This window comes from Leptodactylus fuscus, chromosome 5 (genome assembly GCF_031893055.1).
Source record: "Leptodactylus fuscus isolate aLepFus1 chromosome 5, aLepFus1.hap2, whole genome shotgun sequence".
NCBI classification, from domain to species: Eukaryota; Metazoa; Chordata; class Amphibia; order Anura; family Leptodactylidae; genus Leptodactylus; species Leptodactylus fuscus.
Genome location: NC_134269.1, coordinates 76,655,617 through 76,676,328, shown reverse-complemented (window position 1 = coordinate 76,676,328; position 20,712 = coordinate 76,655,617). Strand labels below are relative to the sequence as shown.

The 20,712-nt window shown below is 42.3% G+C and overlaps 1 protein-coding gene across 1 annotated transcript in view; it reads left to right on the top strand.

Annotated features, from left to right (window-relative positions):
• The first annotated feature begins 3,884 nt into the window (after window positions 1-3,884).
• The window catches only part of LOC142203025 (tropomodulin-2-like), a 56,247-nt gene continuing 39,419 nt past the window's right edge, over window positions 3,885-20,712 (top strand). Inside the window, exon 1 of the mRNA XM_075273447.1 lies at window positions 3,885-3,936. The gene's annotated coding sequence lies outside the window, so the exon portion shown is untranslated. The remainder of the gene's footprint in view (window positions 3,937-20,712) is intronic.

The following is a 20,712-nucleotide window of genomic DNA, read 5'->3' as shown; positions in this document are numbered from 1 at the left end:
GAAAGGCATATTTACTACAACACATCTGACAAGTAAAAGCAGTGACTTGGATCATTGCTGGATTTCCCTTTGATGATAGATGTTTCAGCTGTAGCTTCTCTGTAAACTTGCTACCGTGTATGTGATGTAGACCATGTACTTGCTACTGTACCATGTTGGCCTTACCTCCTTCTCATGAGGTTTTGGTGGGCTGGCAGCCATGATGGCTGATAATAATAATTTTAAAAAAATTATTTATATAGCGCCAACATATTCCGCAGCACTGTACAATTTGTAGGGTTCAAATACAGACCAAAAGATACATTACAAAGAAATAGTCATTTCACACAATGGGACTGAAGGCCCTGCTTGCAAGAGCTTACAATCTATGAGGTAGAGGGGGTGACATAAGAGGTAACAGGGGCGGCATCGGAGGTAGTATTGCTTATATAGTGGTCAGACAATTTTGTAATAGAGGTTACTGTTAGAGATGAGCGAATGGCGTTCGATCGAATTGGTATTGCCGCATTTTTTGCACCATTAACTGTGCAGGGGAGGTGGGACAGGAACTACGACAAAGTAGGCACTGACAAAAAATTGGACAAACCCATTGGCTGCCAAAAACATGTGACCTATGATTCATAAGAATAGTGTCGGCCATCTTCGTCTCATTTTCATTTTAGAGTGATAGGGAGATATTGTTCTCAGTGTGAGAAACACACAGTGAACCTGCCAATCATGCAGCAGGGTACGTGGGCGTGGATATCCAGTCCACAGTCCAGGTACTGGAGAGGGGCTGCCAGTAGTGCCCCTCGTCAGTAGCAGCAGGGGACGTGGATATCCAGCTGGGTATCCAGTCCAGGTACTGGAGAGGGGCTGCCAGCACCCAATTCACTCATCATCCTCCTCCAACCCCAGCCCCTTCACCCTAATGTAATTCTTAAAAAACTTACATTTTTTTAAAAAAAATGTAATTAATTTTTCATGGATACCCCCCAAGGGCATGCAATGCAATTTTTTTAGGGATCACCCCAAGGGCCAAAAAATAAAACACTGCTGCTGCATGGCTCTAGTCAACCCAAGGGCCAAAAAATAAAACACTGCTGCTACAAGGCTCTAGTCACCCCAAGAGCCAAAAAATAAAACACAGCTGCTGCATGGCTCTAGTGAACCCAAGGGCCCAAAAAAGAAAACACTGCTGTTGCATAGCTCAACTCACCTGAAGGTCAAAAAACACTGCTGTTTAAAGGCTCAACTCACCTCAAGGGCCAAAAACACTGTTGGTGGAAGGCTCTACTCACTCCAAGGGCCAAAAACACTGCTGGTGCAAGACTTTACTCACTCCAAGGGCCAAAAACACTGCTGCTGCAAGACTCAACTAACCTCAAGGGCCAAAAACACTGCTGCTGCAAGACTCAACTAACCTCAAGGGCCAAAAACACTGCTGATGCAAGGCTCAACTAACCTCAAGGGCCAAAAATACTGCTGGTGAATTTTGTTCAGTTCCAAAGGACTCTGTGTTTAGATTTGGCTCAGTCACAGCTCCAGGACATGCCTTGGAAGGCAAGGTTTCCTTTAGTGGCTCCATCTCAGCAGGATGAGGATGATGAAGATGAAGCTTGGTTAAATCTGGTGTCGGAAGGAAAAGTGGTTTCTGATCTACATCTAAAGTACTGGAGCATGTTGTTTGGACTATTAACACCTGATCAGAACCCCGTAGAGGTAATATAGAGTCCGATATTAGAGGACCATTACCGCTAGTAGTGGTTGCAGCCAATTCTCCACCTTTGTGGTCCTCTAAATAAAAGTTACCCCCAGGACTTCAAAACACATCCCATTCACTTCAATGGGAGTGCGTGTAAAGCCGGTTTTACATGCGCTCCCATTGAAGTGAATGGGATGTGTAAAGCCGGCTTTACATGCGCTCCCATTGAAGTGAATGGGATGTGTTTTGAAGCGCTTGTGTATACGTGTCTGAATGAGCTGAGCGTAAACTCCGTGTGAAGGTGCCCTAAGAGTGATGGTTCTGGAACCACCGTTTTAGGGGCTAACAATTTTAAAGGGGATAACACTCTGCTGGTGCAAGGCTCAACTCACCCAAAGGGCAAAAAACACTGCTGGAGAAAGGCTGAACTAAGTTAAAGGGCCTAAAACTCTGCCGGTAAAAGACTGAAGTCACCTAAAGGGCCTCAATCTCTGCTGGTAGCTCAGTTTAAGGGCCTCTAACTTAATTTGGGGCTTCCGCCCTGAAGAAAGGGCAGCTTGTTTCTTTTTTCTGCTAGCAACTACATAGACCACCATTGTGAGGGGGTGGATTATGACGTGGATTCTGCACCAAAATCCTCCCCCTCTTGCCCTGTGTGAACTATCTTTTAGAGCGTGATGTACATGTATATTTGCCTAGAAACTCCCTGCCTGTCCAGTACAGCAACCTGCTGATACACATCCTGATACACGTTAACTGAGGGAGAGGGGTTGAGCTACACAATAGCAAAAAACATGTGACGCTAGGTTCACACCTGCGTTCTGGTCTCCGTTCTATGGTTTCCGTCTTCTGCATGCCAGAAGACAGAAACCATAGACCGGGTCCGGCCGTGCGCGGCGGTGAGCGTTTTAGGCTCTCCGCCGCGAAACCGGATTTTTTTATCCGGACACAGAGTACTGCATGTCCGACTCTGTGTCCGGATTATAAAACCCGGTTTCGCGGCGGAGAGCGCAAAACGCTCACTGCCGCGCACGGCCGGACAGCTTTCTCACCCATTCAAATGAATGGGTGAGAAAGCCTCCTGCAGGTTTCCGTCTCCTGCCTCTGTTTTAGGCAGGAAACGGAAACCTCAAGTACGGAGACCGGGCGCAGATGTGAACGAGCCCTGACACATCAGGGAACTAGCAGGCTGTGCTACAGCTTTTGTAAACTTGCTACTATCGGTGACTTCGCAAGTTCTGCAAAGCCAATTACAAAAAGTGTTTGGCCTCTCCCTACCACATGTGCAAAAATCCTTCCTCTCCTGAGGACAAGCTTAGGCTGAACAACATAAACTATCGTCTAAGTGTTTTCCCCATTTAGAAGCAGAAAACAGAGGAGGGGGAAGCTAGCCAGCGGCTCTTGGGAATCTGTACACTGTTGTAAATGGAAAAGGAGCCCCCTAGTACTGGTGCCCTGCTCAACTTGAGGGGGGTCGGGGGCAGGCAGTTTGCTTACCCTTTCCCTTACTTTTTTTTTTTTTTTTTTAATTTGATGCAGCATCTCATTGAGCTGCTGATGCCGGCTGGCTGCTCCTTGTTCCTAGTCTTGTAGACACAAGAGGACTTCCCCGCCCCCTCCCAGAGTCATCCAGTGATTGGTAACCCAGCAGAGGGGAAGGGGGAAGGGATTCCCATACAAGCACGGCCGCTCAATATCCAGCTAGTTTATGCAGCCAGCCAGCTTGCAGGGAGCTGGGTGTGTGTCTGGTTCTCTCCATCAGGCTGACAACTATCCCAATATTAGGGCATAACTGCAGTGGAATCCCAAGAAACCCTTACAGGGCGCTTAATCTGCTAAAAACTACATTTCCCATGATGCTCTCATCTAGTAAAGCTGACTTCTGACTGACGTCCTCCTCATTACCTCCGATGTGACGTCACTCATCTCCAGGCAATGGTGGCCATATTTATTACTGGAAACGTGGTACCACTTTCACTATAAACGTGATAAAGCCCTTTATTTACCTAACTAGTCGTTTCCTTCACTTACTACCTTATCAGCACTAATGCGTGATAAACCGTAATAGTGTAGCTGAATACAATAGGCGTTACTTTGTTGCATGTATACCTAAGTAAAGATGGCGGCTGCATAAGCTTATTATTCAATCCTTTGTATTTGCTACTAGAATGTTGCCACCTATTGGCCGGAGGATAGAAGCGGTACCCTTGCTGGACATCACTCACTGAAAGGGATAGCAGGGCGCCTGCAGGGTAAGCTGAGCGATGCTTCTTTGTATACATCGTGCTGTTCATGTGCATGTAATATAGGTTACTAGCAGTAATGTTCATTCACCCCAAGGGGCTTGGTAAAATTCTCTTGCCTTGTCTTGTCTGCAGCACCTGTGTAATAGGGATGACAGCTGGATGGGCATAGTGCAGCATAGTAATAATAACTGAGAAGTAATGCATGGGTCTGTATACAGAGGTATCAGCCTGCTAGTGGCAGTATCTGCTGCCCAGTAACTGTGCATGGGTACTGTATAGGATGGCACCGGAGCAGAGAGCGGCTCTGTATTGTGTATAATGGGAACTGGGTGTGTGTGGTGCTCTCCATCAGGCTGCACTGAATGACTAAGGCATGACTTCCGTATCTGTACTATAGCAATGATGTCATATACTGTACTACAGGATTTCCACTACATGCAGGGCAATGATATGATGGTTTCTTACCGAAATACCATATCTGCCCCTTCAGTCAGCAACTGCACATTCCTTTTGCATAAGGATAAGCAATGCTAAGGTTGCCATGCCGGTCTTAAATAAAAAAAAAATATATATATTCACTGTATATATATATATATGTATATATTCTGCATATCTGTGTGCATGCACTGGTCATGGTGCTGAAAGCCCCATGCGGCAAGATGAGGGTGGCTGCAGCATGAGCCAGTGATTTCTCAGCCCTGAACTCTTCCTCATGCTCGTGTTCACAAGCTGTCACTGCAGTGATTCCTCGCTACCTGTTATTTCTAGTAGAGTATTTGGGATTCCCTCCTGGGTAATTATTCTCTATTATGTAACGCTGGTTGATTGAAATCTAAAAAGATGACTGTCTGAAGATAACACTGAGCTGCTACAATAGTGAAAATGAATGTTGTGTAAGATTTGCTTTAGAACAGAAATGTAACATACAGTAATTTGTATTGTATAAACAGAAATTGTGTTGGATTGGTCATTATAAAATGATAATGATGTGGGACATGAGCAGACATTGAGAACAGTATATGATAGAGGAGGAAAAGCTGAGGTATATATGATTTGGAGGTAGTTTTCTGGATAACAAGAAGCATAAAGCCTGACAGGACTCCAAGGAGGAACGGTAAGAGTCCTGATAACCCCCTTACACAACCCCCACAGTGATTGACAGTTTGTCCTGTATCGGTTTGTGTACACCTATAGATGTCAATCACTGTGTATGGGTGGTGGAAAGATGGACTCATACTGTCTCTCTTAGGAGTCCGGTCATCATTTATTCTGATTTTTACCCAGAAGTTTTGTTCCAGATCTGATGAGTTGGGAGTCTAGGTGTCAGACCCCCAGTGATCAAAAACTGATTACTTATGTTGGGCATAAATCATCTTTAAGGAAAATGTCTGGGGGTCGGAAAACCCCATTAGTGGTGAAAGAATGATAGCCAAGATATAAACCCACCAAATTCTACTACATTGCCTGATCAAAATTTCTTATTCAATCACACCTACGTGTATATACTTTCCTATGCATGAAGTAATTTTCCCTATCTCTGACAATACAAAACATTGAGAATACCATGCTACTGCAACTGTATATATCAAGGGATTTATTAAAAGAAAAAACAGAAAGAAATCCAGAAAAATTAGTTACAACTAGAGATGAGCAAGTACTGTTCAGATCAGCCGATCCGAACAGCACACTTGTATAGAAATGAATGGATGTAGCCGGCACGCGATGGGTTAAGCGGCCGGCCGCCGTCAAAGCGGAAGTACCAGGTGCATCCATTCATTTCTATGGAGCGTGCTGTTCGGATCGGCTGATCCGAACAGTACTCGCTCATCTCTAGTTACAACATGACCTGTTTTGCTGAAAAGTGGAATGTTATTTAACATAGAATTACACTTTTAGTTTTTGATGGAGTGTTGGCGCTCACCCACTTACCACTCCAGGTCCCCCCATTTCTAACACAGAAAGGTGAACTAGAATGACTGAACATGACTGGGGCCTTTCCTTCTTTGGGACTTGAGCTGGCTGAATGAATCTACTAGTTCCATATGATATTCCTGTTGCCCTGTGCTATATGTAAGACATAACCAAGCTGTATGTAGATATTTTGATAGGAGGACTAATGCCGCAAGCCAGCAGGAGGTACAACCACTACTACTATTACGACATTTAACATGGCCACTCACATAGCCATCAATAATGCAGATACCATATGTGATTTATTTCCAGAAATTGCTCAGCAAATCAATAACTGCAGGAAACACATATGTTCCAGGGCAGTAATGGAAGGTCATATTATATGCATGGCCTGCTATTACAATGACAATAGATCTGGATTAAATCAATATAAGTAAATTCATACAACCAGGGAAAGATGCCTGTTTTCCAAGATAAATGTGTATCTGCATTGTTAACATTGTAATGCTGTTTCAATCAAGTCTGATAAGAATAAGGTATGTGGCATCCTGTAGGACTTTGGTCTCCAACCAGTGGCTTTCCACTGGCTGTCAGGATATACTGGAAGATGTCTTCTTCCAATAGCACTATAAATATAGACACCTTACAGATTAGCTGCTGCTGGTATATGGGTGGGGGCACATGTTGTGTAATTGCAGGGGGCTAGCTGCATATTATGGAAGGGTTTTAAAAAAAATCTCATTCACACTCTGCTGAATAAAAGCTGTGCCAAGTCTTGTACTGCAGGTTTTGAACCTGTAGCAGGTCATTTTTTTGCTGAGTAGTTTGCCCAGTTTTTATCCTATGCAATGCATAAGTGGTGACTAACTTTGATGTATTGCTAAAACATTGGTGGGCTTTCACTTTATTAAAAGGGAGATCTGTTTCTAAATTATTGTTATGTGAAATAATCATAATGGAGTGAACTGGATCCCTTAATAACTATTGACAGGGCTGCTTTACCAGATTAGTGAGCCCCATTCAAAGGTTTCATAAGTAGCACCCCAAAATAATTTAATGTCTCCTCAACTGGTCCATACAATATAGTGTTTCCTTAAGTAACTCTCACACAAGCCCCTCCCGTCCCCTCAGTGACCAGTCAATGAATATATTACATACACATATACATATATACGTACCGAACACCATTCCCATGGAGCTGCCTGTAAGCTCTTCCACATACATCATCAGCCGAAGCCTGAATGGAGTTTTATAGCCCATGTTCCCCTATTGTATTCAACTTTATATACATCCTAAGGATGCAGATATAGTTGAAATTACTACCTGCTAGCTGGATCACTTAGATATCTCCCAAAAGCTCAATACAGGTCGGCAGAGGGGCCCCCACTACTAAAGGGCCTGGTGCAGATGCTTCGTTTGCCATATGGATAAAGCAGCCCCGACTATAGGTACAGTATTTAGCATGTGACTGCTATGTGGCCCTGCAACTTTGAAGATCACCCATCAGTCTAGAGTTGATGACTGAACTCATGAAGGTTGCCAAGGAAGGATGGCCACTGGCCTTCAGTACTAGGCAGGGAAGAAAAAAGAGGGGAACCAAATGAAGATATTTTGTCTCCCTGACAAACTTTTTAGTATTGTCAAATTAAGAACTTTCACAGACAAAACAGGATGACAGCTATAGCTGAGAATTACTATTAGAGAAGATTGCCATACAAAGATCATTAAAGCTGTGTCCTTTTATACAGTCTTACATGAATGCGGCTATTAGAGTATCATTTTGTATAATTTTAGAAATGGAAAGGGCTTTTGACAATGAGATCATTGTTATTATCCTAATTTCTTTATAGACTTCAAAGGATTCCATCTCCTTTGGAAAAGATGAGAGCACATGAATGGCATCTCTAACTAGGCTGTTGTTATGGAAAATGGCTCAGAATGGGGTCAAGGAATCAGCCGCCGACTGCTTGGACCGCTATATGACTAATGTCAGATGGGAAGAGTAGGAGTACACATACCTGGCTGTGGCTGGGGGCTCACTAAAACTTAGGGGACTTCATGTATCTCAACTATCTTGAGAAAACTTGGGCTTGTTGCCTACAACTACCAATAATAGATTTTAGTTGCAGCAATAAAGCCTTACCATCCCAAAATATATCACGTTCTCACCTTAGACAGCTATAGATGTGTGTTAGGTCTTGTTCTCTTATATAGAAGCTGAAGAATGAAAATACCATTAGTATGAGATTCGCATCATAATGGACAAGAACAGCACTTGATGGACTATAATACTGTAGATTCTATTGGATTTTTTTCAGGAAGTCTGTCATGTTGTCTAACCCCATTGACAGAATCAGTTACAGAAGCTCCTACGGGAGGCTTCAGTGCAGATGTGAACAGAGCCTTACATGTAGATCAGCCAGAATGGTGTGTCTAGTCGTAATATATGGGGATTTTTTCACTCCCTACATACAGTCCTATGAAAAAGTTTGGGCACCCCTATTAATCTTAATCATTTTTAGTTCTAAATATTTTGGTATTTGCAACAGCCATTTCAGTTTGATATATCTAATAACTGATGGACACAGTAATATTTCAGGATTGAAATGAGGTTTATTGTACTAACAGAAAATGCGCAATATGCATTAAACCAAAATTTGACCGGTGCAAAAGTATGGGCACCTCAACAGAAAAGTGACATTAATATTTAGTACATCCTCCTTTTGCAAAGATAACAGCCTCTAGTCGCTTCCTGTAGCTTTTAATCAGTTCCTGGATCCTGGATAAAGGTATTTTGGACAAACAATTCAAGTTCAGTTAAGTTAGATGGTCGCCGAGCATGGACAGCCCGCTTCAAATCATCCCACAGATGTTCAATGATATTCAGGTCTGGGGACTGGGATGGCCATTCCAGAACATTGTAATTGTTCCTCTGCATGAATGCCTGAGGATTTGGAGCGGTGTTTTGGATCATTGTCTTGCTGAAATATCCATCCCCGGCATAACTTCAACTTCGTCACTGATTCTTGAACATTATTCTCAAGAATCTGCTGATACTGAGTGGAATCCATGCGACCCTCAACTTTAACAAGATTCCCGATGCCGGCATTGGCCACACAGCCCCAAAGCATGATGGAACCTCCACCAAATTTTACAGTGGGTAGCATGTGTTTTTCTTGGAATGCTGTTTCTTTTTGGACGCCATGCATAACGCCTTTTTTTATAACCAAACAACTCAATTTTTGTTTCCAAAATGAAGCTGCCTTGTCCAAATGTGCTTTTTCATACCTCAGGCAACTCTATTTGTGGCGTACGTGCAGAAACGGCTTCTTTCTCATCACTCTCCCATACAGCTTCTATTTGTGCAAAGTGCGCTGTATAGTTGACCGATGCACAGTGACACCATCTGCAGCAAGATGATGCTGCAGCTCTTTGGAGGTGGTCTGTGGATTGTCCTTGACTGTTCTCCCATTCTTCTTCTCTGCCTTTCTGATATTTTTCTTGGCCTGCCACTTCTGGGCTTAACAAGAACTGTCCCTGTGGTCTTCCATTTCCTTAATATGGTCCTCACAGTGGAAACTGACAGGTTAAATCTCTGAGACAGCTTTTTGTATCCTTCCGCTGAACAACTATGTTGAACAATCTTTGTTTTCAGATCATTTGAGAGTTGTTTTGAGTAGCCCATGATGCCACTCTTCAGAGGAGATTCAAATAGTAGAACAACTTGCAATTGGCCACCCTAAATACCTTTTCTCATGATTGGATACACCTGGCTATGAAGTTCAAAGCTCACTGAGGTTACAAAACCAATTTTGTGCTTCAGTAAGTCAGTAAAAAGTAGTTAGGAGTATTCAAATCAATAAAATGATAAGGGTGCCCATACTTTTGCACCGGTCAAATTTTGGTTTAATGCATATTGCGCATTTTCTGTTAGTACAATAAACCTCATTTCAATCCTGAAATATTACTGTGTCCATCAGTTATTAGATATATCAAACTGAAATGGCTGTTGCAAACACCAAAATATTTAGAACTAAAAATGATTAAGATTAATAGGGGTGCCCAAACTTTTTCATAGGACTGTATTTTTGTTCTTCTGTGCTCAGGGGTGATCTCATCCTGGTGTGAGGTTGGTGTGCCCTGTGTTCCTAGCTCTTACACAGCATGTGTCTTATAACTACTGAGACACCTTTTAAGCAAAGAACTTCCAAGTAGGGAAACTACAGACTTCTGAAAGGTGAGGAAACATGGCAGAGATGGGAATATATGGACAAATCTGTCTGTTCTTCGTGAAACTGCACAATTTCCATAAGTCTGATAGAGATACGGAAACACTATAACCCAATAAGCTATGATTTTTCTATAACTGTGGGAGTTACAGAACCAGTATAGATCGCTGTACTCCGCATAACTTCTATTAATGCTCTAGGAGAGCATAGATCTAACACATTTATCTGTCTCTGTAACTCGTATTCACTTAAGAGAGGTAGAACCATGAAAGGCTGAGATGGGAACAAACCTTTAAAGAAAGTCTGTCACCAGAACCTAGCATATCAACCCATACCCGCAGATAGATAGGTTACTTGATTGAAAGTAATTGTGAATTAGTGAGTCTATTGCCGTCCATTACCAGACCTCCTTTAAGGGCCTATTACCCGGCCCAGTTTCTAGAACTGCTCATTCCCATTAATTGTATTCTTAGGGTGGGGGTGGGGAGGGGGTAACACGCTATGTACCTGTTATAACTGCACTTCTGGTAGCAAGGCCAGTAATGAAAAATAGCCTGCTCTTAATCTGTGTTTCGGTGTTTCATCCCAGTGCAAACAGGAATGTGTTACCGAATTTAGAGATGAGCGAGTACTATTTGAAACTCCCATTTCGAATAGCATGCACCCATAGGAATGAATGGACGCAGCCGGCACGCAGGGGGTTAAGTCAGCGTCCTGGCCACTTCCAAACAGCTGTTTCGAATAGTACTCGCTCATCTCTACGGCGATGATCAATACAACTGAACTGCAGAGGAACGATTGTGGTTGTGATCGTTCTAGCCCCATGTATTTTGCATTAGCCTGTGTAATAGTTCAGAGTTATACCGTACCATTTACAACAAATGTACAGTACAGTGCTCATACTTTCCATGTAAACAAGGCAGAGAGGACAGTGTGAACTCTCTATCAAGCCAAAGGCAACGTGAGTCCAGTAGCTGAAACATTCCATGGGTGCGGGTTTATTGTATTTTTCTATCATATTGGATAGATTTATGTAAAATGTAATAAAAAGTACTTTGCAGGCATATCTAAAAGACCTGTAAGGTGGGAAGGGTTAGTTTGCTGATGTAGTTGTATGATAACAGAAAGTATTGCTATAAAGTAGATGAAGAATCGTTTCCTAGTCCAAAGCCCACTCTTTTCCACCCCAGTTCATTTCTATTGTGCTGTTGTGTTCATAGACATAAAATGATCATCCCGAGATAACAGCAGATAGTCATGACAGTCATATGTAAATCCATATTTGTCCCTTTGCAGGTGGATTAGTTGAGGGGGTCAGAGCGGCCGTCATAAACCTGATAATCCATGCCTGCGGCTAGAAACAGTGTAACCTACATGGAGACAATTTCATGATCATTTAATATGTGCTAACCTGTTTTCCCTATGTAAGATGTATAGTATAACCGTGTAGATATATCTGATGCAATTACTGGATAGATTAAGAGATAATAAATATGTTCCTGGTTGACTTCAGAATAGTTTTAGGATTGTTTTTCTAACCTCATTTTCCATGAATGGAGTGACTCTGAAGATGTAAGCCTAACCAGTACTGGTAGGGGAGCTTATTATTAAGTTACTGTCTTCAAGAATTTATGGTTCACATATAGCGGCATAATAAAACCATTGATACACAACTAACCAAGAAAATAAAACAGATCTCTTTCTCAGGATTAGTGGGGGTTTCAGCGATCAGGCACCCACTGGTCATAAAGTTATGCCCTCTTCTATCAATAGTGGATAACTTCATATCGGAGTACAACCCCCTATAGTTTTTGATTTTGTATTATTTAAAATGTAACTCATATTTTTCTTTTTTTTTTTTGCTATTGTGTCAGGGTTTTTTTTGGTGAATATTTTCGTAATATACTTAATTAACCTATCTAACTTGCTTTTAATAGCAAATAGGCGCTAAAATTCTACTTAACCCTCTATAACTGAGCTGTTGCAAGGGAAAAGTCATACACACTTGTATTGCCAGTATATAGAGCTGTAGTTTTTGCCAAATAGGGATATGGCCACTTCCTTCAAATTTCTGTATTTTTGATTTTATATAATCTAGAAAATTATTCTTGGAACATTTACAGCCTTTTTTCTATTAAAAGGAAGTTACGCTATGTTCACTTCTGCGTGCGGGTTTCCATGGTTTTGTTCCAGGACCAGAACAACAGACACATGGGACCGCTAAAACAGCAAACATCAACGGTGCCCGACAAATCCCATTGACTAGAAAGGGATCCGTCAGATGAAAACTGCCAGATGAAGAAGTTAGACTTGCAGAACTTTTTCATACAGCACTTTTTGGTGGTCAATTCAACAGGGGCTCGGACATAAATCTGATCCCAGCCTTAGATAGTTTAAAGGGGTTGTCCCATCACAAGGATCCTATCTATACTGCTTGTTAATGTGAATGTAAGACTTTTCCTAAATACATTGCTTCAGCAAAACTGCTTTGTATGTCCACTATCTTACTTTATTAATTTCTCTGTTGACACAGCCCTTGACTTATCTGCTCAAAAGTCAAGTGATGTATCTGCTGCTCTCAGGGGGGAGGGAGGAGGGGCTAAGTGCACGGGAGCAAGCCTGGAGGGGGAGGGGGGTAGTTTATACTTTGGGAGGGGGGGAGGGGCCGCCATTACAGACCCGGCAAACGCTGTAATAGAGAGGCGGATGCCGGGGAGTGTAGACGCCGGCACAGGTGCCTGCAACATCGCTACGCTCCTGCCCTGCATGAAGCCAGCTATTCCGGAGGGGAGGGGGGGCGGAGGAGCCCCCAATGTATTGCATTGTGAAAGCTGTACGTCCGATGCCTAGCTGCATCGACAGCGCACACGCAGGGCCAGCGGCATAGAAGCGACGACTTCTCGCCGCTGGCTTTGCATATGTAACCCCGCCCACCAATGACGCAACAAAGCCGGAAGAAAGAAGAATTTACATCATCGAAGACTGGTGAGTATGCGACGTGGGAATACCCCTTTAATAAAGTATATCACAAAAATATTCATCAAACACCTCAAGACACAATAGAAAAAAGTAGGAGTTACACCTTAACTATTTCTGATTTCTTATGTAATTATTTGCATGGTATTTGAGCACTTTCTATAATTTCTCTGTGGGATTATGATATTCTGTTATAGTCATATGATAAATGATATATTGTAAGTGGAGTCAGATCATCTTAGTTCTACTCAACGGGCGCTTTTGATTGGCTAAGTCACAACTCTTAATTTACAGTGTATTTACTAGTATGTATGTAAACCAGTCAGAAATCCTATAGTTCAGCTGAGAGTCAGAACATGGACCGTATTATAATAGTGTAGTTGGTAATATTCATTCTTCATTGTGAGTTATGACTCCTGGAACAGAGAGGGGGTTGCGTTAAAGGCATCTGAGTTTTCTGCCAGGTTTAGTAAAATCTACAATGAAGTAATATTTTTGGAGGATTTTTACGGTTTTAGTACATCTGTTAGTGGGTTAATAGCTCAACATTCTGGCTTGGTGACGCAGACTTCAAACAAATAAAAGTAAGTTATGTCATGCGGTTTTCTGGCCTCCCATGTGTTTTTCACACTGCCATCACCACTATACAGTGGATAAGGCTGCTGAGCTGGTTCTATTACTTTAATAGAACCAGAGCTGCTTCCAGCTTCATCCACCTCTATAGTTTTTGGCGCCTGGAGGAAGCTTGTTCAGCTGATCAGTGCTGGGCCCAGGTATAAGTCCCCACCAATAACTATTAATAACCTATCCTGTGGATAGGTCATCAGTATGGAAATACTTGGGGGTCTTAAAACCCCTGTAGGTGGAGGTGGACCTGCTTCCATCTTCATCCACCTCTATAGCTTTTAACATCTGGTGGAAGCTTGCTCAGCTGATCAGTGCTGGGCCCAGGTGTAAGACCCCATCAATCAAATATTGATCATCTATCCTGTGGGCAGGTCTTCAGGGTGGAAACGCTTGGGTGTCTAAAATCTTCTGTAGGCTGTCACATGTGTGGGTTTGGTTTATTAGATCTGGATGTTGGCTGTATTTGCTGAAGTGAACACTGACTTTGGACCCCGGCTTGCAGCATTGTAGTCATCTGTGATGCTTGGAGTCCATACCTGAACATGTTTTTTCAAATCCAGCATGGAGTTGGTGTAATCCCTCCTTGTAGTGGAGAAAACAACTTGTGGGAGCCTTCACACGGAGTATACGCTCCGCTCATTCTGAACATAAGGCTCCGTTCCCACGGAGTAACGCGCCGCGCATTCAGACACGTATACACATGTCAGAGTGTGAGCACTCAAAACAGATCCCATTCATTTCAATGTGTGCTGGCTGGCTCACACGTGCTACACATTGAAATCAATGGGTTAAAAAGCCTCCCGTTGATTTCAATGGGTAGCGCTTGTATGCCGGCACCCATTCAAGTCAATGGGAGTGCTCGTTTCACGTTCAGAATGAGCGGAGCGTATACTCCGTGTGAAGGCTCCCTGTAATTGTAATTTACAATGTTCATATGGTATACAGTCTTTTAATATGTCCTTTTGTGGACAGAAGCAGATGAAGCAAAACAGAGAAAATCATCTTTTTATGGATATGCAAATCATTCGGCAAGTGCACTGGGGGCCGATCCTGATATGCCTGCAGACTGTCACAAGTGCTCGCAATGTCCTCTATAATTGTTACACAAAGGCGCCTCTTTACCAGTGACTGACTGTTTCAGTCTCTGCCTGCTTCACAGCTTTCTGTAGGTAAATCAGCCCCTTAGTGCACTTGCAGGCTCCTTTGCATATATCTATAAAGATGACTATCTCTGCATTGGTTCATTGGCCACAAAGGTATGTTTGGTTAGGCAGGCATTTTGGACCTGACAGACTCCTTTTAAGATAAGTAGTACATCCGTGATTCTCCGCACTACACATTAATTTTATTTGGGACTTTTCCTGAGTAATTTGATTGTAAATGCAGAAGCCTTTGACGTATGATACATCCTAGCATGTGATATTCCAGGCTTGTTTTCATCCCTACCAACAGTAACATGATTGTTTTGCTAGGGCCAGAAAGTACAAAGCAGTTGTTGAAGAAGACACTGACATTACACAGATCCCAAACAAACAGACCCATGTACTACGTATGTGCTGTTAATTTTTTGTCTTCCAGATCAGGTTAACCAGCGGTCGTGTAGTCCCCGTTTAGAAGGCATTCATTTACATTAATCCAATTTAACTTTTTTTTTTACTTGGTAGTTTTTGCTTAATTTTGTAGTTAATAGATTTTTATAAAATAAATATCTGGTGGTAAAAAGAAAATGCTGTGTTTATTTCCATTGAAGCAATGGTCTGGTAATATAAAGTCATCTCCTATACAGTATTTGTCTGTTTCCAGCTGTCTCATAGAGCGTGAATGTAGCGGTGCTGTGCTCAACCTGCTGCTCTTTTCAGAGGTCGGATGCTTAATGATGAGACGGTTATCCCCTATCCAATGCATAGGTGTTGAATAGCTGGTTTACTCTTTTAGGCTGGGGCCCCCCATTGTGAAAATGCAAAAAAATACTGCGTTTTACAGTACCTGCAAAGTGGATGGACTCGGGCTAATCCCATCCATGCATTACAGAACAACATCTGCAGCGGAAAATCACAGCTTGTCAATTATACATGCGGAAATGCTGGCTCATTTTCCATATAGGTATAATAGGGGCAGAAAATCCTCAAAGGAAAAGTCTGCGAAATCTCAGTGAAACACAATCCTTGACTTTACACAAAAGAACAGAGATTTCAGTTGATAAATGACAGGTGCTAAATCTTTTCCCATAAACCTACTTATCAATCTGCTCAGCTTCTCCTTCTCTATAAGCAGCATGAAATTGAACAGCATTTTTGATTTGACAGTTTCCCTTTCAACTACTGAATACACAAACATATTACAAATATTATATATCACACTAGCCTCAGCCCACAACTTCGTCTGCGGGTTGTTGACGTCGATGATACGCCTATATTCAGCAAATTGCTGCCATCGATGGTTTGCCTGCTCTGGCATTTTGGCAGCTCTTAAGCTGTTCTATTGCTGACCTTGTTCCTCACACCGTGCCTGAGATTGTTCCGGCATCGCAGCAGCTCGCTGGGACACCATATAATGAGCATGTTGTTGGTGTTTATGATCTACCTGCTCTGGCATTTCGACAGCTTTCAAGTTGTCCTGCTGCTGAACTCGTTTCTTGCGCTGTGCCCGTGATTGTTCCAGTATCTCAGCAGCTTGCTGGGACGCCATATAATGAGAGTGGTGTTGGTGTTGATAATCCGCATGCTCTGGCGTTTCGAAAGCTGGCCTGCCACTAAACTCATTCCTCACGCTGTGCCCGTGATTGTTCTGGCATCTCAGCAGCTTGCTGGGATGCCATATAATGAGCATTTTGTTGGTGTTGATGATCCCCCTCAGCACCACTTGAGGAGAGCTCTTTGACTTCTGGCTACCTTCATAGCTCTCCTTGTTTGCGGCAAATTAGATTTTCTTTTTCCAGGCATGTTGAAAATTTGCAAACTGCCAATTTGGATTAAAGGTGTTTGCCCATGTCAGTGTGTCAGCACTGCCAGGAGCAGATCAGATAATATGCAAATGTGTGTACACAAACCACAGAGGGTTAGCTGAGTGTTTTCACAGAGATAACAGCCCTGGCTTTCTCAGAAGCAGAGATAAGAGCAGTGTAATATATTATGTGAACATAAATTCATAACTGTCGTGAAGCCATGTAATTTACCGGGATAAAAAGTAGCCTATGTTTTAATTGAGGTTACGATCTATCTATGTGCTAAATTTCATTCAAATCCGTTCAGCCGTTTTTGCCTGATTGAGGAACAAACACACAAACTTACAAACTTTCACTAATATTAGTAGGATAGGATAACAAGAATATCAAAGGAATATCTGCTTTAGTAAATAGTTATTCTGGAATAGATAGGGTAGAACTTGTTGGGGAATGTCTCTGCATATTCTGATGCTGTCCAGTCAGTGTTGTCAGTGTCAGAACACATCCCTTTGTAGAGAGAATTGTAAATTTCCAGGAAATATATTCACAAATTTCTAGGATTAATAGGAGAGGACTAGCACAATGTAGAGTTTTTATTGAAAAAGTGCTCCAAAACTTTCATTTGTGGGGAAATCCATTTAATGCGGCACCCCTGCTAGTCAGTTTTTTCCTTAGGATAGGTCATCAGTTGAAAATCTTTGGGTCCAAAACCAGGGACCCTTGATGATCAGCTATTTGAAGTGGCAGCACATAGTTTAAACAGAAATGTATTAAAACACAAAACAGAATAAAATAGCGGATCCACTGAATCTAGAAATAAACATGCTCTTTGGGACTACAAAATTGATGGCCTGCCTATATTAGAGACAGTCAGTATCAGATTGATGGGGAACTTGACAACTGGGACGCCCACTGATGATCTGATTGAAGGGGCTGTGTCTGGTAGTGGCTACTATGCATGGTGTTTCATCTCAGTCCCAGTGGAATGGGATAATAAAGGGGATGCAGCTGATCAGCCAGTGTGCCCAGGGTCAGATCTCTCCCCTATGTAGTATTCATGGCATATCATAAGGATTGGCCATCAGTTCTGAAGGCCATAGAACAGTGTCTGAAAGTTTGTAGACTGTATATTTACATTTCTTAGTCTAGATGTAGATGTTGAGACAAGCGTCTACTGTGCTACTTCTGGTGATTCAAGGGCTTGTCTGTATGAAACATCACAAAACATTGTGGCATTGGCAATGAAAGAAGGAGATCTTAGCTGCCTCGTCAAAGGGAACATTCTCCATGGATACTGTGCGTGAGGAAGGGCTTAGACAATTGCTACACTATTCTTAAAACGGAGCTTCTTGGAAAGCCTCATTGTAAACTTGCACTTCTTAAAATTAACTCCTACTGTATATATTATTTTTTTTGTCTGGTAGTCGTACTGCTAAATCTATAGTGATACAATAAATTTTAATCATATTAAAACGGATAACTCCCAACTAGTGGCGTAACTAGGAATGGCGGGGCCCCGTGGTGAACTTTTGACATGGGTCCCCCCCCCCTCCGGCCAACACCGAAGACCTCGACCGACCACTCCTACGCATTCCTGCGCGCTCTATTATGCCCTATAGTGGCCCCTGCTCACAGTATTATACCCCATAGTGGCCCCTGCACACAGTATTATGTCCCTCAGTGGCCCCTCCACACAGTATTATCCCCCATAATGGCCCCTCCACACAGTATTATCCCTCATAGTGGCCCTTCTACACAGTATTATGTCCCTTAGTGGCCCCAGTACACAGTATAATCCCCCATAGTGGCCCCTCCACACAGTATTATGTCCCATAGTGGCCCTTCCACACAGTATTATGTCCCATAGTGGCCCTTCCACACAGTATTATGTCCCTTAGTGGCTCCAGTACACAGTATTATCCCCCATAGTGGCCCCTCCACACAGTATTATCCCCCATAGTGGCCCCTCCACACAGTATTATGTCCCTTAGTGGTCCCAGTACACAGTATTATCCCCCATAGTGGCCCCTGCACACAGTATTATTTCCCATAGTGGCTCCTGCACACAGTATTATCCCCCATAGTGGCCCCTCCACACAGTATTATCCCCCATAGTGGCCCCTGCACACAGTATTGTACCCCATAGTGGCCCCTGTACACAGTATTATCCCCCATAGTGGCCCCTGCACACAGTATTATGTCCCATAGTGGCCCCTGCACACAGTATTATCCCCCATAGTAGTTCCTGCACACAGTATTATCCCCCATAGTAGTTCCTGCACACAGTATTATATCCCACTGTGGACACCCATAAAAGATTATTATACTCTGGGGTCTTTTCAGACAGAGTAGACAGCAGACATGTTTCAACACAATTGGTGGGATGGACCAATATTAATATGTAACGAATGTGGCTTGACCACACAACTAATATGACCATTGTTACTGGTTCGGTTGGCCAATATAACTGGATTTTACAAGAATCACAGGACACCCATAATATGTCAGTCATCAAAAATCTTTAGGAGTGCTTTGTTTTAAATCCAAAAGTAGTTTCCCTACAGGTCCCCTCAATAGAAACCAATGGAAATTGAGACTTTGCCACAGTAGTAGGACATTTCCATTGAGCCTATTGCTCGCTGTTCTTTCATAATAGTGTAATACTGTATTTCCAGTTCTCTCTGTGGTTAAATCGAATCACACAAGTGTCTTGCCCAAGTGTTGCACTTTTGTACCTACTAACCATGAACATAAGCGTTTCCTATCCCAGAATATGAAAGTTACGATTTCTGAATGTTGGAGAATCCATTTACTATATTGGGGTAAGTTTGCATAGTGCTGCACAGGGGTGACTCATTTGCTGACCAGCCATTGTTACTGGCCAGTTTTACTATGGTCGTTGTAAATTTAACAGCAAAGAGCAGCAAATGTTTATGAATTATTTATTTCTGGCCTTCTTATAGGATTAATGCTCTTAATCATCAGAGTATTCTTTAGTTAATCTCTTGTTCTTTTAAGCACAGAGAGCTAAATATAGTTTCGTCCTGGAATTTATTACTTTCTGTCTCTTCTCTCTGCTCTAAAAATATCACTCACTTTTTCACTGTTCTTCTGAAATCTGTGTCCAAATCTAGAATCCATGATAGAACGCCCCATTGTCCCAGCACTTACAGTAAGTAACAGGCGCACCAACAACCAGGACTCTGGAGTCAGTAGGCCAAACCACTGACTCCAACTCTAGTTTTTCACAGCCCGACTCTGACTCAGACTCAGAGAGTCATGGTTAGTCAGAATCAGTAAAGATCCAATAATTCATTAAAAAGCCAGTGATTGAATTCCTATGAAAGTAAACATGTAACAAACTATGCATCTAATTAATTATACCATTTTGTATAACAAAATTAAAAATAATTAATCATTTTATTTTGAAGCTAGAATAAGTCTGAGGCCCCACGTTGTGAAAACGCAGTGTTTTGTCCAAGGCGAAAATGCAGGAAAAAACTTTATTTTACATTATCTGCAAAGTTAATGATATTCTGGCTATTCCCATCCACACATTGCAGAAGAAATCTGCAGCGTAATCGCAGTATGTTAATTATACATACAGAAATGCTGGCGTTTATTTTGGCACTATATAAATAAAATGTATTATAATTATTATTTCCATATAGCCTAATAGGGGCAAATAGTCTGCAGTGGAAAACTCGGTGGGCTTTCTGTGAAAAATAGTGTTTTTTTGGCTTTGGCTCCTTATGTGAGGCATTAGCCTTTGTAAGTTGTCCTAACTCCCTACCCCACAGCCCTGCCAACAACTAATTTGCGTGTACTTCATAATAAATGCTAATAATAACTCTATTTATATAGCACCAACCTATTCCGTAGCACTTTACAAATCAGAGGACACATGAACAGACAATATGAGACATTGCAATGTGATAAAGACATAAACCTATCAAACAGCAAGAGTGAGGTCCCTGCTCACAAAAGCTTTCAATCTATGAGGAGATAGAGGGACATAAGAGGTGAAAGGGCTTGAAAGAAACAAGACATACTAGTGGTCACCTGCACATACACATACTAGTCGTGGTAAAATAA